The sequence below is a fragment of the Procambarus clarkii genome, chromosome 25 (genome assembly GCF_040958095.1).
Source record: "Procambarus clarkii isolate CNS0578487 chromosome 25, FALCON_Pclarkii_2.0, whole genome shotgun sequence".
NCBI classification, from domain to species: Eukaryota; Metazoa; Arthropoda; class Malacostraca; order Decapoda; family Cambaridae; genus Procambarus; species Procambarus clarkii.
In genome coordinates this window covers 19,583,829-19,605,709 of record NC_091174.1, presented here as the reverse complement: position 1 = coordinate 19,605,709, position 21,881 = coordinate 19,583,829, and the positions used below count along the sequence as shown (strand labels likewise).

The window sequence follows — 21,881 nt, the reverse complement described above, 5'->3', positions numbered from 1 at the left end:
GAAAGAACCCACAGCTTTGCTGAAGGCAACAACAATCCCCAGTGATCATGCATGCCTCACAGCTGTGCAGGCTCCCATGCAGGGGATTTCCTATTGGCAGTTCCTATATTTGCGACAGGCACACGTCTTTATCTGCAATAGCTCTGTATTGCAGTCGCTCTCCGCCTTGCTGTCCCTATCCACATTGTTCATAGATGTATTTGCAATGAGGCAGATGCAGACGAATATGGATTGCATGGCCTGCACTGTGGAAAATCAGGCGGTTGGTTCCAGGCTCATTGAAGCTACAAGAGACCCTAAAACATCAAGTTTCCTCTTCCAGCACCTCAGTGTGGCAGTCCAGAGGGGAAATACCCGCTGCATCCTCGGTTCCTGCCCGGCGTCGAAGGAATTCGTAGAAATCTACAGCCTATAGAAAACAAACTTCCCCCAATTTCCTCTTAATGTCCACGTTTTATAACCAATCAGATATATAACTTAACTATGTAACCGTGAATAATAAAGTGTACAACATAATATTGTTGTATTTGTTTTCTCTGAATGCTCTGTATTGCCTTATTCGAAACTATGGGTCCCTTCAATTGCACAAGAGATGCAATTGTAGTTGCCATATATATAAATATATATATATATATATATATATATATATATATATATATATATATATATATATATATATATATATATATATATATATATATATATATTATTAAATATGATCGAAAAAGTAAGATTAATAATTCTAACACAAATTTTCTCAATGTTTCTTATATTTTTTCACTGTTGATGGTAACTAAAAAATCAATTCTCCAAAATTCATTTTTATTTCTAGTCTGACGCGACACTTGAGCGCGTTTCGTAAAACTTATTACATTTTCAAAGACTTTAGTTTACACACACACAACTATAACTGAACAGAGTTTAAACATCTTCGATTTTATACCTGCATTTGGGTGAGGTGATATGTTACAACAGTTTTGGATGAGGTGAAAACAAACTTTCAACACAAGACAAAACACGAAACAATGGGTATAATATTTTGTAAGTTACAGGGAGGAATGGAAGTAACTGCAAAGGGCCTATTGGCCCATATTTATTGAGGCTTCTATATTGGTGCGGAGTCTTGAAGTGGGTAGAATATAGTTGTGCATAAATTGGCTGTTGATTGCTGGTGTCAACTTCTTAATGTGTTGTGCCTCGCAGATATCTAGCCGCCTGCTATCGCTGTATTTATCGATGATTTCCGTGTTTTTTGTTAAGACTTCTCTGGTGATGGTCTGGTTGTGGGAAGAGATTATATGTTCCTTAATGGAGCCCTGTTGCTTATGCATCGTTAATCGCCTGGAAAGAGATGTTGTCTTGCCTATATACTGAATTCTTTGAGGCGTACAGTCCCCAAGTGGGCATTTGAAGGCATAGACGACATTGGTCTCTTTTAGAGCGTTCTGCTTTGTGTCGGGAGAGTTTCTCATGAGTAGGTTGGCCGTTTTCTTGGTTTTATAGTAGATCGTCAATTGTATCTTCTGATTTTTGTCTGTAGGGATAACGTTTCTATTAACAATATCTTTCAGGACCCTTTCCTCCGTTTTATGAGCTGTGGAAAAGAAGTTCCTGTAAAATAGTCTAATAGGGGGTACAGGTGTTGTGTTAGTTGTCTCTTCAGAGGTTGCATGGCGTTTCACCTTCCTTCTTATGATGTCTTCAACGAAACCATTGGAGAAGCCGTTGTTGACTAGGACCTGCCTTACCCTACAGAGTTCTTCATCGACTTGCTTCCATCCTGAGCTGTGGCTGAGAGCACGGTCGACATAAGCGTTAACCACACTCCTCTTGTACTTGTCTGGGCAGTCACTGTTGGCATTGAGGCACATTCCTATGTTTGTTTCCTTAGTGTAGACTGCAGTGTGGAAACCTCCGCAACACCACTCATTTGGGTACTTGTGTCTCCCTCCCTTTTGGGAGGAACCTGAATGCTTGCTGTGACCTGTGCCATATCTGGGTGCATGGAGGGTGACACATCTCTGCAACAGGCACTGTGTGGGCAGTGAATAGGTGGGTGGGAGACGCCCAGCCGCAGGGTGGGTGGGGTGGGATGGCAGGAGGTACAGTGGTGCGGTGGGGCCGGCGCGCGGGGAGGGGGTGGGGGTTGACCGGACACCGCTCGCCTTGAGGGGAAAGGGGGGGAGGGGGGGTCTGGGCGACACCTAAACACTGGTACAATTTCCTTGTATATCACTGTACAAAGGTGAATGAATCATACACTTGTAGTCTGACACACTCTGAGCTCCATTAACACTAAACATGATTGCTAATTTCTGTTTTTCTTTTCCAAATATATTTATATAATCACTGGGTGGCACATGGATGACCCCCCCTCGCCTGACCGTACAACAACACCCCCTCCCCCCACACATTCACTGTGGGAGGCCTACAGGGCGCCGGCGTGGCCCTCACTGCCCTTATATTCCACACTGTAAATTCACCTGTTTTGATCCGTTTTTGTTGAGATGGTCCACTCTAGGCACTTCCCGTCCACTCCTGCACCTTCCCAGGATATTCACACAGCACCTTGTGCAGGCTAGGCTCTGTGGCGCCAGGATGTCACCAGGTATGGCTCAGAAAACAACAGAGCATCCCTCCACGCGTCCGCCCGCCCCGACACCTACACTTATATATATATATATATATATATATATATATATATATATATATATATATATATATATATATATATATATATATATATATATATATATATATATATATATAAAGAATGGAAGGGAATACCACCTCTGGGTGGATGAAGGGGACCCTTTGCCTCGGAGGAAACCACACATAACGCGTTAGAGGGAATGTTTAGGTCCCCTCCAATACAGTTTCTGCTTGTTTTTCTCCTACCACCCCCCTCTTTTTATGTTTTTTTGTGCATTATTAGATATACTAGCTGTACCTAACCACGCGTTGCTGAGCCACAGCAACTTTCCCCTGTCCCCACGTCCTCCCCACAAATCCCCCCTCCCCCATTCCCTCATCTTCCCCACCATTCTTTACTCCCCTGTTCCCTCATCCTCACCACCATTCCCCCTTCTCTCTGTCCCCTCGTCCTCCCCACCTTCCCCCACTCCCTCGTCTCCTAGTCCTCCCCATCATTCCCCCCTCCCCTGTCCCCTCGTCCTCCCAACCATCCCCCACTCCCTCGTCTCCTAGTCCTCCCCATCATTCCCCCTCCCCGGTCCCCTCGTCCTCCCAACCATCCCCCACTCTCGTCCCCCTCATCTTCCCCACCATTCCCCACGTCCTCGTCCAATGCGTTCCCAAATGATCTGATATTCCCATCATGGAAAAATTAGAACAGTTAAAAAACGATATGAAAAAAAATGAAAAAAATAAAAAATAAACTCATGAAATGAATGGTATGGAAAACAACACAGCTCAATTGTAAAGCACTGTCAAACAAAATAATTAAATAAAAATAAAAATAAATCGAAATCTATGAACTTTTAATTTATCAATGCAATCAGAAACATTGAAATGGAATCATAACATATTTAGTATAGCGTGTCTTGCATTTACATGCAACAAATGGCGCTGTTTAAAAAAAAAAATTACCTTTCACAGGTGTGGCATCTCTATAGTAGGTATATAAAAACATGGATTATATAAAACTAAAACTCACACCCCAGAAGTGACTCGAACCCATACTGCCAGAAGCAATGCATCTGATATACAGGATCCCTTAACCACTCGACCAACATGACCGGACAAAAGAGGACGGTAGCCGAGGCTAATTCCCCATCCCCCCGCCGGCACTCTGTTGGTAGTCTTGGGCATGGTATTTTATCAAATTTTATCAAATTTTATCAAACACCTCAAGGTAACAAAAATGTGAACAAGCCTGAACGGTCTCCAGGCATATATGTAACTGAAAACTCACACCCCAGAAGAGACTCGAACCCATACTGCCAGAAGCAATGCATCTGATGTACAGGATCCCTTAACCACTCGACCAACACGACCGGACAAAAGAGGATGGTAGCCGAGGCTAATTCTCCATCCCCCCGCTGGCACTCTGTTGGTACAAGCCTGAACGGTCTCCAGGCATATAGGTAACTGAAAACTCACACCCCAGAAGTGACTCGAACCCATCTTGAGGTTATCATGAAGTTATCTTGAGATGATTTCGGGGCTTTAAGTGTCCCCGCGGCCCGGTCCTCGACCAGGACTCCACCCCCAGGAAGCAGCCCGTGACAGCTGACTAACATCCAAGTACCTATTTTACTGCTAGGTAATAGGGGCATATGGTGAAAAAAAACTCTGCCAATTCTTTCTCGCCGGCGCCCGGGATCGAACCCGGGACCACAGGATCACAAGTCCAGCGTGCTGTCCGCTCGGCCGACCTGCTCCCCGGCTTTAACAGATCTCCAACCCTGTCCATGGAGGACACAAGAAAATGTGTATATGCTAGTTAGCACTGTAAATGTGTGACCACGTCTGTGGTAAAATAAATAAATAAATAAATAAATCCTCTACCCATCTGTGAGAAAATCAGTCACGGACGATGGGTCGCATTTGATCATTATCTTAATTCCCCCGCCTTATGAGATAACATATAATTTCAGGTCCGCATAAAAACCTAACATAAGCTCCTCTGTAACATGATGCCAAATGAATTGATATTAGTGACATAATTAACAGAGGGAGAAGCTGGACACTGAGAGTTGATGGATTCTCTGGTGAGAGTTTCCGCCAGGTAGCCGGAGATGATCTGTTATGACACACGTACAAGACGGATTTAACGTCTTTTTAAGCTCTTGTTACATATTTATTGGAACAGCTAGCCTGTTGACAAGAGTATTAAGTAGGCTGCTCTTCATTTAAGACCAGAATAGTGTAAGTGTGTTACTGAATATGACTAAAAATTATAGACCAATGCAGACGAGGAGTCACAATAACGTGGCTGAAATATGTTGACCAAACCACACACTAGAAAGTAAAGGGACGACGAGACGTTTCGGTCCGTCATGGACCATTCTCAAGTCGATTGTGAGAATTGTCCACAATCGACTTGAGAATGGTTCAGGATGGACTGAAACGTCTCGTCGTCCCTTCACTTTCTAGTGTGTGGTTTGGTCAACATATAGACCAATGATTCTACCACAAATCTTCTCTAGATCTATATTATAAAAGAGAATGTTTGTTTGTCCAAAGTTTAAGGCCAGACGCTTGGGGCTACCCTCACTCAAAGTTGACGGGGGAAGTGTTCTGGGACGGACATAAGCTGGTCGAGGAAGGCCTATGTTAAATGCTTTAAGAAATATTAGTAATAATAAAAATTGAGTGGGGGAGGCCGGGGAGTATTTGAGTCAGGGTGGACGTCAGATGTGATATATATAACGTGTTCTTACCTCGAGTTCCTAACGCCATAATACAATTTCCTAGACCCATATCAGTTGTTTCACTACTTATTACTTTATTTTCCAAGATAAGGGTGAGAGGGGGAGAAGCAGGGAGGATGGGGTTGGAGAGGAGAGAATGTGGGTTGAGAAGGAAAGGGGGAAAGGAGGGATAGATATAGATAGGTGGATGGATAGATAGATTGACACATTGTTTTGTTAAAGTACATCCATAGAATATATCAGATGAGAACGTGATATAGCACCAAACAGAAAAGTAGATATTGAAATAGTCAATTTGGAAAGCTTGTAGGTATATCCGAAAGAGCTAATAATATATATCACGGAATAGCTAAGCGTATGTATCTTGACCAAGCCATACAGCTTCGGCAAGGCGGTTTATAGTGTATCGGTAACTGTACTGACCGTTTGCTCTTTCCTTGCTCTTCCCCTCCCCTTATTCCTCCCCCCTTCTCACTCTCTCTTCTCCTTATTCCTTCCCCCCCCCCCTCCTCCTTACTCCATCTCCAACCTTCCCTTTCTCCGTTCTCTTGCCACGGACTTGTCAAGACAAGAAATAAATCCTCTGGTACCATAAGCATACCTATCTCCAATTACGCTGGCCTTTTTGCCCACATGTCTGGATATGTAGGTGTGGGAACACACGATCCTTATTAGATTTAAAACCTTTCTCAAGCTGCAAGTGAAAAACTCGACATCAACTAGAGGGTTTTATTCTCAGCTTAGTAGATGAATCTTGCAGAAAATAAAATCTCAACATATTCAACTTTGTCGAAAGCAACAACAGCCTTGGATTTGTCAGAATTTGTAATATGAATGGAGGTAACAGCCTTTACCTCTTGCAAGCTCCTTGTGTCAGTTCTCACCCTGGCCTCGTTGCATACGTCTACATTTCTTTAAGTTACATATTGTTTTATTTATGTATTCCTTCCCTTAGTTAGAAAATGTATTTCTAATATTTACCAGTTTCGCTTGTGTTCATGTGTGATGTGGTGTTCATGTGTACCAATTTTCCTGCAGTAGTTTTAGCCCCAGATTGGGTGGCAGATGTGTAGATTATTAGGAGGCGAGATCAAACGCTGAGGTCCTACTAACTTGACCCAACTTGGTCCTCCTGTCACTGGGTCGTTAGCTCCTCAATTGAATAATCAATCTAGAGGGTAACAAAGAAGTCTTCACACCAAAAATTCTGATGTACAGGATTTAGAGTATGAAGCTGTGAGCTTGATCCCAGAGCTTAAACCAGTTAAATTCAAGAATTCAGAAGTAACTGTAGCAGAGCAAAATAACGTTACGTTACTTACAAAGTGTCACTACAACAGCTAAACAGTACCAGCTGCAGCAGGACACGGTCCCACCACTCTGTCTGGTAATCACTAGACCTAGTATCTTGCCCTCTTGCATGGGCAAAATGAACAAAGTGAACTAGCTCAGCACTAGTGAACACTCGGACTCACCTCCATTCAACCATTGCAGTGGCAATGAACAATGATGAAAATACAACATTAACTATATAACAACTTCTTGCAAAGAGATACTTTTCACTTGGAAAATCTTCAATCAAGGAATAAATTAAATTAAAACTTGTCACAAAGGACTGCAACAAACAATTAATTATTTGGTTACGTTAAACCCACTGTTACACAGAAAGTTAAACCAAGATGAATGATTATGCTCAACATTGTACGATAACTCACAAGTACAACACTGCGACGTACGCAACACAATAATCAATGAATGATAAAATGTGGCTCCTAGACAAAACACTCATTGACTTACTCTTCCACAGGTGGCTGGAAAGAACACTGTCTTACACAGATACAGGAATACTCAATAATAAAAATAATAACAACAACAACACCGTACAACTCAAATGCACAAAAGTATAACAATACTAACTGCGGCATGTGTGTGTGTGTAACACTTATAACAATGTCAGTGAACGGATACAGTATCACGCAGACTGCTGTACCCACACCTGTCTCATTGTTTCCTCCACCAGTTTAACTCTCACCTGTACCGGGTTATAAAAAGATAAATAAACAAAAAATTGTGTTCATTTTAAGGCCGACCTGTCACTCACACCATAATTACATACATACAACGTTGAACTGTCGATACTCCGATGAAATACTCCAGCAATTTCCGAACGTGGTAACATGCGAGCAACACTGTTGACTCAGGGTGACGGAAACAACTAATTCCAGGTCGCACGTGGCACGACCATCAAGTTGGGATGCACGTTGATGGCAGTTACACACAAGATAGCAGGGTGAGCACGAACACACAGGGTGGCAGGGTGAGCACGAACACGCAGGGTGAGCACGAACACACAGGGTGGCAGTGTGAGCACGAACACACAGGGCGGCAGTGTGAGCACGAACACACAGGGTGGCAGTGTGAGCACGAACACACACAGGGTGGCAGGGTGAGCACGAACACACAGGGTGGCAGGGTGGCTCACTGGTAGGGTGGCACGGCTGGCGGGAAATTTCACTGAGTCCCTATTTACTTCGAAAATAAAATTATCTCTCTCGGTGAAATTAACGTCGACAATGGGGAATCAATGTTTCCTATAGAACACCCTTTCTCATGATGCTAGTTTCACAGATGCTCACGATGATCACTGATATAACAGTGACAAGTCTAGTTGCTCCTTGTAGGTGGTCACGTGGTGTGCAATATCTTTCTCTCCTTAAATCACTCGCGCCAAATTAACAAATATCGCGAACCGGATTCTGCAGCGAATCGCACTAAATAAAAACTGGCAGATAACAAGATAATGATTAACGTCAATCAGGTGGAGGATCGAGGCTGTGGTCGGCAACAGAGAGCTTCACGTCTTGGTAACATGACAGACGGCCTCAGAATGATGCTGGCAGGCTGTGTATGACCCGCCGAGGCTCTCCTCAACATCTCCTGCTCAATATATGAAATTACCCGATCAGGCACTGAGGCCTTCACCAAACAGGATAGTGGCGAGATGCCGTGATGAACTACATCACGGGGAAGGCCTAAGGCTTATCGCAGCGGTTGGTCCTGGTCTTCTCTCTCTCTGACCACAAACTCAACAGTTCCTCCTGATAATTTCAGGATACTTGCTCCCTGAAGTTACTAGTTGACATGCAGAACTTCTCGCAGTAATTAACAAACAGCTAGGTACACGACGGCCCTCGCGATACCAATATACCTTCTGATGACATGAGCTTTCCACAGATACCCAACAAGGTAGATTTTTCTTGTCTTGTATTAACAAAACGCAACCTTGTGCATACACTCTAGTGTACTCTTGAGAGTTCAAGTGTCGCGGTGCACTCACTTTGCACTCATTAAGACAACTAGCAAAATTCATCCTCTTACATCAAATATGATGCTTATATAATGTATTTTCATGTGTGGTTTATCTATGTGTATCAACCCACCCTGTATTACAACAGGTCATGTAGTCACAGAGGTATTTGTGTAAAATATGGACTTTCACATATATAGCAAATCCTAATAAACGAATAAAAAACTGTATTTTCTTTATTTTTATGAAGAAATACCAAACATTAACACAACATAATGTCCTAGGTCCTGCTCAACGTATCCTAGGCCTAACCTATCATATCATAGGCATAACATATAATATGCCTAGACATAACCTAGCATATCCTATTTGTAAAATAATGTGTAAATACACATTGTTAGACACGTAAGGTCTAGAACAGATTAAGATATAGCTGTCTTCCTTTACACTTTTTCAGTAAGTCAAAATGTGAACAATAATTTGTGTGCAAAAGTCTATATTACGTCCAAGTGTTTCCTTGAGTCCGTACTGTGTATGTACAGACATTCTGGAGGATGGGCTGATGTATTTTAACACGAGTGTGTTTTCCTGTATCTTTTTCTACAATGTTACACTTGTTGTTGTGTGTTCAACAACACAAGTGTTTTGAGAGCAAAGCCGCATACAAAGACCACCGCAGCCAACCTCGTAAACATGTCACTGATAAATTATACTGCGTGCCTGTTTGCTGCTGATATATATATATATATATATATATATATATATATATATATGTTTCATTGAATATGACCGCATATTCTGTATTTATTATTTTCTGGTTTAGGGCTTCTATCCCTCTAACTATTTTCTTAGCATCAGGGCTTAATTGAAATAGGAGTTCTCCAAAACTCATTTTCGTACTTTTAAGGTGAAGAAAAGAAGTGATTTACTATAGAGTGTATTACACTTATTTATATAATTTGCACAACGTTTCGAACCTCCATGGTTCATTCTCAAGTGAACAGATCTTACAGTACTAGTTGATTTTATACCCGCACTGGGTCAGGTGATAATACAATAAAGGTGAAAATATGGGGGGATACATAAGGGATAAATGTGAGGTGAAACATAGAGGCTGCAGAAGGCTTATTGGCCAATACGAGGCAGCTCCTATCTAAACACAAAGATTAATCCAGTGTAATTGGCCTATTATGTTGGACATTGTCTTCTGTGTTGGCATTGATATGTTCTTGTCTTGTCCTTACTCTCATGGTGGGTAGAGTAAATAGTTCCGTGATTTGGGTGTTCATGGTAGGTCGCTCTATTCTTATGTGAATTGCCTCAAGAATTTGTAATCTTCTTGCATCTTGGGTTTTGTCTATTATGCAGGTATTCTTGTTCAACATTTCTCTTGTTAGAGTAATGTCATGGGCTTGTCTCATGTGATTCCTAGGGGCACCGGATTGAAGATGGCATGTCAAACGCCTCGTCAGCTTGGTCGACGTCATACCTATGTACTTACATTGAAGGTTACATCCTTCGTGGGGGCAAGTGTACATGTATACAACGCTTGACTGCTGTAGAGGGTTCTCCGTCGGCTTCAGGCTGTTTTTGATAAGGAGTTCGGAAGTCTTCTTGGTTTTGTAGAATATTATCATGTTTATGTTTTAGTTAGGAGTAGTGCTTTTTACTCCTTTACGGATTATTTCTTTCATAAATAGAAATAATCCGTAAAGGAGTAAAAAGCACTACTCCTAACCAAAACATAAACATGATAATATTCTACAAAACCAAGAAGACTTCCGAAGGTAATAATATGATGTGAGGTAATAATATGATGTGAGGTTGACCAGACCACACACTAGAATTTGAAGGGACGACGACGTTTCGGTCCGTCCTGGACCATTCTCAAGTCGATTGAGAATGAATCGACTTGAGAATGGTCCAGGACGGACCGAAACGTCGTCGTCCCTTCAAATTCTAGTGTGTGGTCTGGTCAACATACTTCAGCCACGTTATTGTGACTCATCGCCTGCATGATGTGAGGTAATAATATGATGTGAGGTAATAATATGATGTGAGGTAATAAATGTGAGGTAATAATAATATGATGTGAGGTAATAATATGATGTGAAGTGATATAGAGTTCTGGATGATAACATGTATTATATGGGTTGAGTCTAAGGGTCTTACCATTGAAAAGTTATTCCACCACAATTCAAGTTACCCAAGGAAAGCCCACTGAGATACTCCTCATCTTGCATGCTTTTCTTTAGTAAATATATTATAATCAAAATTCACCACCTACGTTTGTATAGTACCAAGGTTTCCCTCAGTCAAATAACACTTGGGTCATGTACTAAAGCCCTGGGAGTGTAACCAATATTAAGTGGGCAGGAAAACTTTACAAGATATTTGGTGACAATAAATACGAACATATACAACACTTCGCACTCAGCATATAAATTTTTATATACAATAATAATAAGGATGGGAAAGAAGAGGGATGGGGAGGAAGAAGAATGGGGAGGAAGAGGGATGGGGAGGAAGAATGGGGAGGAAGAGGGATGAGAAGGAAGAGGGATGGGGAGGAAGAAGAATGGGGAGGAAGAGGGATGGGAAGGAAGAGGGATGGGGAGGAAGAGGGATGGAGAGGAAGAGGGATGGGGAGCAAGAGGAAAGGGGAGGAAGAAGGATGGGTAGAAAGAAGGATAGGGAGGAAGAGGGATGGTGAGGAAGAAGGATGTTGGCTTCAGGAGGCTGATCTTAGCAACATCAGGCTAGTTGCACCTCATGCAGAACAAAAAAGTTTTTATTGTAGATTGTATTCGTTTTTTTATGTATAAATTGTGTCGCGAGATGAGTGTGACGACTTAACAGTAGTAAGTAAAGACGTTACTTCTTCATCTCTCTCTGTCACACAACAGCTGCTTTCAATAAGCAGTTCGTCATATCTTAACAATTATTTTTACTTATATATAAACATAAAATAACAATTGTACTAATTTAGTTGAGACTTACTGCGCTGTATTTTGTTAGCATTAACTCTTTTAGGATATCCATCATCAATATATATTTTATGTTCCCTCAGTAGCTATATGTACTTCCCATAATCTTGATGATTTTTCATGTAACTTTGTATTTCTTCAAGGTATGATATCTTGTCCAATTAGCTCTTGACTGCTGTTCACACACTCAGGCTTTCTATATTTTGTTTACTCATTTGTTTATGTTGTTATATTTCCCATTTCGATAAATAACAGTTTATTTCTGAATCCACTAAAGATATCTGCATATTAGCAGAAAAATCAAGTTTTGCACACATGTGTGCTAACACATGTGTGTTCTTACGAACACCGTGTATTCACCCACGTGGCGCTGCTATATGTTATTCATGAGGCTCGAAATATGAAGTATACTGATGAGAATATAAATATATTCTCAGAGACAAACATTATTCGGTTCCCATGCAGCCCCCGTCCTCCTAAGGTTTTCCAACGACAAGAAACCATCGTACTAAAGTCCCCCTCTCCCCTAACCTACCAGAGGACCCAAAACAGAAAACAGGACAGTATGTCAATTTCGCGAGCCGCTGCCATTTTCAAGTACGACAATTTATGGTCTTACTTCGAATACGTCAAAATGCGACGTTCTCTTAGGAGGATGAGTTTTGCCATATACGGTCTTGCCATGATAAGTCTTTTGGCTGATGAGATAAAGGTAAGGGTTGGGTCATTTTGAGTACTTCCGTGATAGTTACCTTGAGGTTACCTTGAGGTGCTTTCGGGGCTTAGTGTCCCCGCGGCCCGGTCGTCGACCAGGCCTCAAACCAGGCCTCAAAGTTGGGAGCAAAGGTTCGTTTATCAGTGGATTTGTGCTGTATGAAGGCTAAATAAGAATTTTTGCCCACCATTAACCCACGAAAGTGTGAACTAATTCAAATTGGCTGTCATTGGCCATTTTGTAAATTATCTCGGTTTGGCCAAAAATGTTGCACAGTGCAAGATTTTCTCGGTTAATTTTAACCCTTAAATCCAAAAATCCCGCTGTTTTTGTATTCGGAACTGGCGATTTTTCGAAATCGCCAATTCCGATTAATATGAAGTAGAGCCTTCATATTAGATTCAAATGAAATCTCTGTTCATGTATAGTTGAATTATGGACAGTAAAAGTACATCAACATTAGTCTCATAAGACCAAAAGATCAATTTTTGTGGTTGATGACATACAAACCTTAGCTCTCAACGGTGACAAAGATTCTACTGAAAGGCTGTGGACAAGAGGTACGTACACTGAAACATTAAAGTTTACTTTATCAAAAGTACAAAGTATTAACAAATTGAGAACTTTACATAGTTGAGTTATATCACAAATGAACGATTACTCTTCTTCCATATCTGTTGAGTCTCTACACTCACTGCTCTCACTATCGCTACTCTCATCTAAACGGTCACGAGGTGAGAGTTGCTGGGGCCCGGATGGGAGAGTATAAAAACCTTATGTGCCCTCTGTAATGCTTTTGCGCTACCGCTCACAGGATGAGTATGGGGTGCACAATAAACTAGCCGCCTCCAGCGGCAACAATCAAATCAGTACTCTGGTCCCCACTTCCCATGGAGGCCAATGGGGAATGGATGCTCTAACAGTTTGTAATGGGGCTAACAATAAAGGGTGTAGTTCGTCCTTCGCACAATGAGATTCAACGAGTCGTCATCTGGAGGTAGGCAAATTATTATCTTCTAAAGTGTGTGCCGCTTGGAGGTTTTGGAGTGACTACACTCTCAGCATAGACCTTGGAGACCACAAGCGCTTTCATATCAGCTCTGACTTTGTCCTGCAACCCGATACTGACCACCTCGTGGTAGCAGCTCATTCGCCTCGGGGTCAGTGATCCCCTTCTGCAACACTGGTTACCTCCCATGGCCATAGGACCCTGTTGTGTGGTCACTACCAGTCATGAAATGGAGAGGCTGCTACCTCTTCTGAGATTAGGGCAACGTATTAAATCCTTCTTGTGTTTAAGCAGCAGGTCACGTTGTAGTTATTGCGAGACGAAAGCTGTTGTACATACCCCTCCGAGTCCTCACTGTGAAATACAACTGCTCCAGTGTAGTTGCTACCCTCAGTCTTGTACACGCTTGTATCTGCCCCTGCATCGCCCGCCAGTGATCAGGTTGGTGGATGTCTCTCATGATCATCACTCACCAGTGGTCAGGTTGGTGGATGTCTCTCATGATCATCACTCACCAGTGGTCAGGTTGGTGGATGTCTCTCATGATCATCACTCACCAGTGGTCAGGTTGGTGGATGTCTCTCATGATCATCACTCACCAGTGGTCAGGTTGGTGGATGTCTCTCATGATCATCACTCACCAGTGGTCAGGTTGGTGGATGTCTCTCATGATCATCACTCACCAGTGGTCAGGTTTATGGGTGTCTCTCATGATCATCACTCATCAGTGGTCAGGTTGATGGATGTCTCTCCATCACAGTGCATGACTTCACTCCGCATTTGCCAAACTGTAGTTTCATCTGCTCCTTCACAAGCCCCACCAGTATGATCATACTTCCTGAACTGACCACGAGTCTGTTGACCTCGGCAGCTCCTGGAGATGGGTCTTCAGCATTCGGCAAAACATTAGGGATGTGTGCATGTTCCTAGTCCGTCGATCAAGCTCATTATCTTTGATGGAAGAATGTTTTAGTGCATTTGGAAATCTACATTGGAATATAGACTTTCTTATTGATATAGATCACGGTAATGTGATTTCTGTGTGTTAATATCACAATTGTTCCACAAGAACATCTTCACCATTGTTCAACAAAATCATAACTATTGTTCCACAATAATATCAACAGTCTTCCACAAAAACATCCCCATGTTCCATGATAATATTGTCATCATTATTCTCCAAGAACAACATCACCAATCTTCGACAAGAACATCGTCACCAGTGTTCCACAAAATCATCAACACCAGCGATCGATAATCACATCATCACCAGTGATCCACAAGCACATCATCACCAGTGATTCACAAGCACATCATAGCCACTATTCTACACAAACATCAGTGTTCCACATAATTATTACAAATGTTTCATAAATTCAATAAGTTCCACAAGAAAATCATCAGTGTTCCACAAGAACATTACCAGTGTTCCACAAGAACATCGCCAGTGTTCAGCTAGAACATCACGAGTGTTCAGCAAAAACATCACGAGTGTTCCACAAGAACATCACGTGTGTTCCGAGGAACATCACCCGTGTTCCACAAGAAGATCACCAGTGTTCCACAAGAAGATCACCAGTGTTCCACAAGAAGATCACCAGTGTTCCACAAGAACATCACCAGTGTTCCACAAGAATATCACCAGTGTTCTACAAGAACATCACCAGTGTTCCACAAGAACATCACCAGTGTTCCACAAGAACATCACCAGTGTTCCACAAAAACATCACCAGTGTTCCACAAGAACATCACCAGTGTTCCACAAGAACATCACCAGTGTTCCACAAGAACATCGCCAGTGTTCCACAAAAACATCACCAGTGTTCCACAAGAACATCTTGAGGTTATCTTGAGATGATTCCGGGGCTTTTTTAGTGTCCCCGCGGCCCGGTCCTCGACCAGGCCTCCACCCCCAGGAAGCAGCCCGTGACAGCTGACTAACACCCAGGTACCTATTTTACTGCTAGGTAACAGGGGCATAGGGTGAAAGAAACTCTGCCCATTGTTTCTCGCCGGCGCCCGGGATCGCCCCGGGACCACAGGATCACAAGTCCAGCGTGCTGTCCGCTCGGCCGACCGGCTTCCATGTCCACCAGTGTTCCGCAAGAACATCACCATTTTTAGACACCCCCAACCCACAAATGTGAAAATAACAGAAATGACGACGTTTTGGTCCGTCATTGACATTGTCAACTGATAGCTATTTCAGCTGTTTGACGATCCCTATTTTTAGTACTCTTTCCGACCTATCTACCTTACGGGAAGAAGGGAGGGAGGATGGTCATAATCCATACTCTTCTCAGCCTGTTTTTCTAAAAATCCCCCTTTTCTCTCGTCGTTAATTGCTGCTCATTCTTCCTTGAAAACCAACAAAAAGTAATGCTTGCCAATATTCACTGACTGGTAATGAATCCAGAAGCACAATGTCATCATTATGATGTTGTGATGTTCGAGTTACATTCTAACTTCTGCGTTGTTCAACGCATTTGTTAATTTGTTTTAAATAGAACATTATCCATAGAAGCATTACTACCCGTTTTCAACAAGAACATTTTCATCAGTATTGTACAAAATATTATTACCAGTGTTCTACAAGAACATCAAGAATAGTGATCCACGTGCAACATCGCATTATTCTACAATAATATCATCACCTGTGTTCCACAAAAACATAATCAATAGTGTTCCTTAAAAACCTCATCCCCCGAGAACCCACATGAAATTATATCACCAGTGTTGGCTAAGAACCTCATCACTAGTGGTCCATATGTAACATCGTTCCTTGTGTTCCACAAGAACATCTATACTAATCTCCTACAAGGAACTTATCACCAGTATTTTACGAGTATCATCACAAATGTTCCATAAGAACATAATAAAAGTACTTCCTAAGAACATAATCATAGGTGTTCAACTAGAATATCATCACCAGAGTTCCACAAGAACATCACCAATGTTCCATCAATTGTGTTCCAGAAGAGCATCATTACTAATTTTCCATAAGAACATCATCACCAGTGTTCCACAAAACGTCAGCACCAGTATTCCAAAAGAACATCATCAGTGTTACACAAAACCTCCATCACCAGTGTTCCACAAGAACATCACCAGTGTTCCACAAGAACATCACCAGTGTTCCACAAGAAAAATATTGACAGTGTTTCAAAAGAACACCATCTCCATTGTCCGATAAGAACATCAAAAACCATTGTTTATAAATAAAACAGTCATCATCAGTGTTCCACGAGAATATCATGGCCAGTGTTCCACAAGAATATTACTAATGTTCAACAAGAAAATTACAAGAAGGGTTTAACAGTAACATTATCACGAGTAAGTCAATAGAACATCACGATTGTTCCTCAGGAACATCTGTAGAGTTACACAAAAACATTGTTAACAGTGTTAAACAAAAACCTTATCACTAGTGTTCCACATGAACATCATCGTTAGTGTACCACAAATGTCTTATCATTAATGCAAACACTAAAACGTCAAGGCCGTTACTTATCAACTGGGTGCCAAGTCATGTGGGAATAATAGGGAATGACATTGCAGACGAAGCTGCAAAACTTGCAACTAAGAACAAACTTAAAACTTGCAATTAAGAGAAGAAATGTAGACATTTACATACCAAAGAGTCAATCACAGATTAAGAAGGTAATTAGAGATAGAGCAATGCAAAAGATGTACAGTGACACAGCAGTTGCAACATCAGGATCTGCGGGTTAGTACAATAATTCAACCAACTACGAACCGCTTATTTTGATGAAAGGGATCAGTAGAACAACAGAAGTACACTTACATCGCATCAGGCTGGGATACCCATGTGCATAGGAAATAGCGTTACAGATTCCTGAAGATGAGAGGAAATGTCAGCACTGTGGAGAAATGCCAAACAGACCACTGGAACATTATCTAACACAGTACACAGTTACAAACCCATTAAGATTTCAACTTAGATTCAGCAGGACAGAAGACGTGGTTAAACACCTTGGACATAGTCTTACTGAAACGAAAATACGAGTCATAAATACTCATACTCCGCCGAAGTAAAACAGAAACAAGTAACACTTAGTGGGCCAGCCAAAGGCTTAGGACCCGCGCAGGGCCCTGAGCCTCTGAGAAAAATCACAAAAAATCCCTGGAAAAAAAAAGAGTCAGTGTTGCAGAAGCACATCACCAGTATTCCATAACATTATTACTAGTCTTCATTAAGAACATCGTCACCTGCGATCCATGTAAAACACCATCACCAGTGTTCTACAAGAAAATCAATAGCTTTCAATAAGAATCTCAATAATGTTGTATGCGAACATAAATAATGTTATATAAGAACATCACCTGTGTTCCACTATAACATTATCATCAGTGTTGCTTACGAACAATAACATTATCATCAGTGTTGCTTACGAACAATAACATTATCATCAGTGTTGCTTACGAACAATAACATTATCATCAGTGTTGCTTACGAACAATAACATTATCACCAGTGCAAAAAGAACATCATCACTCGTGTTCCATAAGAACATCATCACTCGTGTTCCATAAGAACATCATCACTCGTGTTCCATAAGAACATTATCACTAGTGTTACTTAAGAACTACATCGTCAGTGAACCACATGAAACATCATTACGAATGTCCTATTACATCACTACTAGTGCTCATGAAGAACATTATCACATGAGGTCTATATAGAACACCATCGCCAGATGATGTTTCCTAAAAACATCCTCTAACGTGATTCACATGAAACGTCAACTCCAGTGTTCTACAAAAACATTATTATTAGTCTTAAATAAGAACATCATTCCCAGTGTTCCACAGGAACATCAGCAATATTCCACAAGAACATCACTGGTGTTCCCAAAAAAACTTCAGCAATAATCCACAAGTATGTCACCATTAGTGTTCCACAAGTGCATCATCACCATTGTTCCACACCGTTCCACACTAATGTTCCTCAAGACGATCATCATTTCCCAGTGATGATGCCAGTGTTCCACAATTACAAGATCATTCAGTGTTCCACAAGAACATGATCACCACTGTTTAACAAAAACATTGTTGCCATTGTTCCAGAAGCAAATCATCACCACTGATCAACAGGACCTGTGATGATAAGAACATCACCTATGTTTCACAAGATCATCATCACTATTGATGCACGAAATTATCATCACCAGTGTTCCACAAGCACATCTTCATCAGTATTCCGCAAGAATATCACCAGTGTTCATCAAGAACATTATATTCTCCGATCCACATAAACAACTCCAGTGCTACATAAAAACATTTTTAGTAGACTTCTAGAACATCGTCATTAGCGTTCCACAAGAACATCATCATCCAGTGTTCCTTACGGACGGCACCAGTATTCCAGGAGAATCATTAACAGTGTTCCACAGAGCATCGTGACAACTGTTTCCAGTGGGCCAGCCAGAGGTTAAGGGCCCGCGTAGAAACATACCTGCATAAAGCATTTTTTTAAAACATCTACAGTGTTCCACAAGAACATTTTTCCACGGATTCTACGAGAACATTGGTGAAATGTTCTCGTGCAATATTTGTGTTAGTGTTCCACTAGACGGCCTCCTTCAGTTTTCAATAATAACATAAGATAAAAATCCACACTTGTGTATTTCTGAAATTTATTTAAGGAATTTACACCAAGTGTTTCGCACTCTCCTGAGTGCCTTGTCAAGGTCTGAGTGTGTAGTTAGGGGAAGACTTACATCTAAACGACTAATGAGGTTAGTCGTCGAGATGTAAGTCGTCATTAGATACACACACTGTAAATTCTTCACAAATACACAAATGTGAGTTTTTAACGAATGTTATTGTGTCTGTGAACTCTAAACTAAAGACCTCGCAGAGCTAAAGATAATGGCTCTTAAGACTGAGGTCATCTCCTCAGACTTTAGCGCCATTATCACAAGTGATCTGTGTTTCTTCACCTTAATTATTATCCCATTGTTATCAGTAATCCATCACCCGCAACCAGATTATCACAAGTGTTCTACCACCTCATCATATCATTAGTCTCAATATCACAAGTGTTCTACCACATCCGTAAACTCTGTTGTCACTAATTTACCACCACAACGACTAGGGAATCAAACATCACCAATTTTAGTCATCACCAACAACTTCACATCTGCAGTATTTTGTCAGGATCAACAACTCTTCGCCCTCAGTGTTCCCCTATTACCTCTACAATGAGGACCAAACCACACTTCAGAAGACGAAGACGGGAACTATAAGGAGAAACCACCAAGCCATTACGACTGTATAGCACTGGGAAGGGGTCAGGATAAGGATTTTGGATTGAAGGAATGGTGCCCAACCACTTGTGGACGGTCGGGGATTGAACGCCGACCTGAATGAAGTAAGACCGTCGCTCAAACGTCCAGCCCAAGTGATTGGGCAGAAGACGAAGAAACGGCGACGTTTCGGTCAGTCCTGGACCATTATAAATGCACGACTTGATAATGGTCCAGAACGGACCGAAATGTCGTCGTCTCCTCATCTTGTGATGATTGGTTTGGTCTTTATATCTTCAGCCACGTTATCGTGACTCATCGTCTGCAACTAATCAGTGCTCATTTAAGTTTCACCTCCACCCCAAAAGTAAATCATCAGGATTACTTATTTACCTCCACCAAAAGCCAATCGTCACCATTACTAATCACCACCAACAACTGCCTCTCATCATCGTTGTTGTTGTTGTTTAAGATTCGCTACTTGGAACAAAAAGTTCCAAGTAGCGCGGGCTCTGGTGAGCCCGTAGTCTCTCACCATCATTTTTCACCATCACCACCATCTCATATTAAGAGCGTTCCATCAACACAAATAGTCTTTTATCGTCATTGGTCCAAGTCCCAGGATTATACGAACAAAAGTTCTGTGCAACTAACAGCCCATTTTCAAAAGTGATCCACCACACCTGTGTATCGTCAACAGTGTTCCACCACACCTGTGTATCGTCAACAGTGTTCCACCACACCTGTGTATCGTCAACATTGTTCCACCACACGTGTGTATCGTCAACATTGTTCTACCACACCTGTGTATCGTCAACATTGTTCCACCACACCTGTGTATCGTCAACAGTGTTCCACACCTGTGTATCGTCAACAGTATTCCACCACATCTGTGTATCGTCAACAGTGTTCCACCACACCTGTGTATCGTCAACAGTGTTCCACCACCCCGTGAGGGGTGTCAACAGTGTTCCACCGCCCTCGTGCACAATGTCAACAGTGTTCCACCACCCCGTACACAGTGTCAACAGTGTTCCACCACCCCGTGCAGCGTGTCAACAGTGTTCCACCATTCCGTACACAGTGTGAACAGTGTTCCACCATTCCGTACACAGTGTCAACAGTGTTCCACCATTCCGTACACAGTGTGAACAGTGTTCCACTACCCCCTACACAGTGTCAACAGTGTTCCACCACCCCGTGCAGCGTGTCATCAGTGTTCCACCACCCCGTACACAATGTCAACAGTGTTCCACCACCCCGTGCAGTGTGTCAACAGTGTTCCACCACCCCGTGCAGCGTGTCAACAGTGTTCCACCACCCCGTACACAGTGTCAACAGTGTTCCACCACCCCGTACACAGTGTCAACAGTGTTCCACCATCTCGTACACAGTGTCAACAGCGCTCCACCATCTCGTACACAGTGTCAACAGTGTTCCACCATCTCGTACACAGTGTCAACAGTGTTCCACCATCTCGTACACAGTGTCAACAGTGTTCCTACACCCCGTACACAGTGTTCTACCACCCCGTGCAACGTGTCAACAGTGTTCCACCACCCCGTGCAACGTGTCGACAGTGTTCCACCACCCCGTGCATCATGTCAACAGTGTTCCACCACCCCGTGCATCATGTCAACAGTGTTCCACCACCCCGTGCATCATGTCAACAGTGTTCCACCACCCCGTGCATCATGTCAACAGTGTTCCACCACCCCGTGCATCATGTCAACAGTGTTCCACCACCCCGTGCATCATGTCAACAGTGTTCCACCACCCCGTGCATCATGTCAACAGTGTTCCACCACCCCGTGCATCATGTCAACAGTGGATAATATTGAAAGAAATACCAAGTACTTATGACGACAGAAGAGTGGAGGAGAGACGAAGGCTGGCGGGCGGATGGGCGCCAGAGAGCTGGACGATGTTCACCTGACTGAGGACAAAATATAGTGGGACCCGCCGAGTGTGCCTGCCGCTCTGTGCACTTGTACACTACCAAGTGTTCGACGGTGTACGTGTACATTCCGCGCTTTAGCAGACACCCAGAATACACTAGTGATATTACACGTATTCCAACCGCTGCGATACTGCAGTCACATGCAGCATTATTCAGCCCTCTCTGAGTCATACAACTCTACATCTAACTCTAGGAAAATAATTTTAGTCTGGGTTATGCTGGAATGTCTAAATGAATG

At 42.3% G+C, this 21,881-nt stretch overlaps 1 protein-coding gene across 1 annotated transcript in view; it reads right to left on the bottom strand.

Moving 5' to 3' along the window:
- The window catches only part of LOC138368648 (uncharacterized), an 85,028-nt gene extending 63,368 nt beyond the window's left edge, over positions 1 to 21,660 (bottom strand). The window contains exon 1 of the mRNA XM_069331351.1: positions 21,541 to 21,660. The gene's annotated coding sequence lies outside the window, so the exon portion shown is untranslated. The remainder of the gene's footprint in view (positions 1 to 21,540) is intronic.
- Between the last annotated feature and the right edge of the window lie 221 nt (positions 21,661 to 21,881).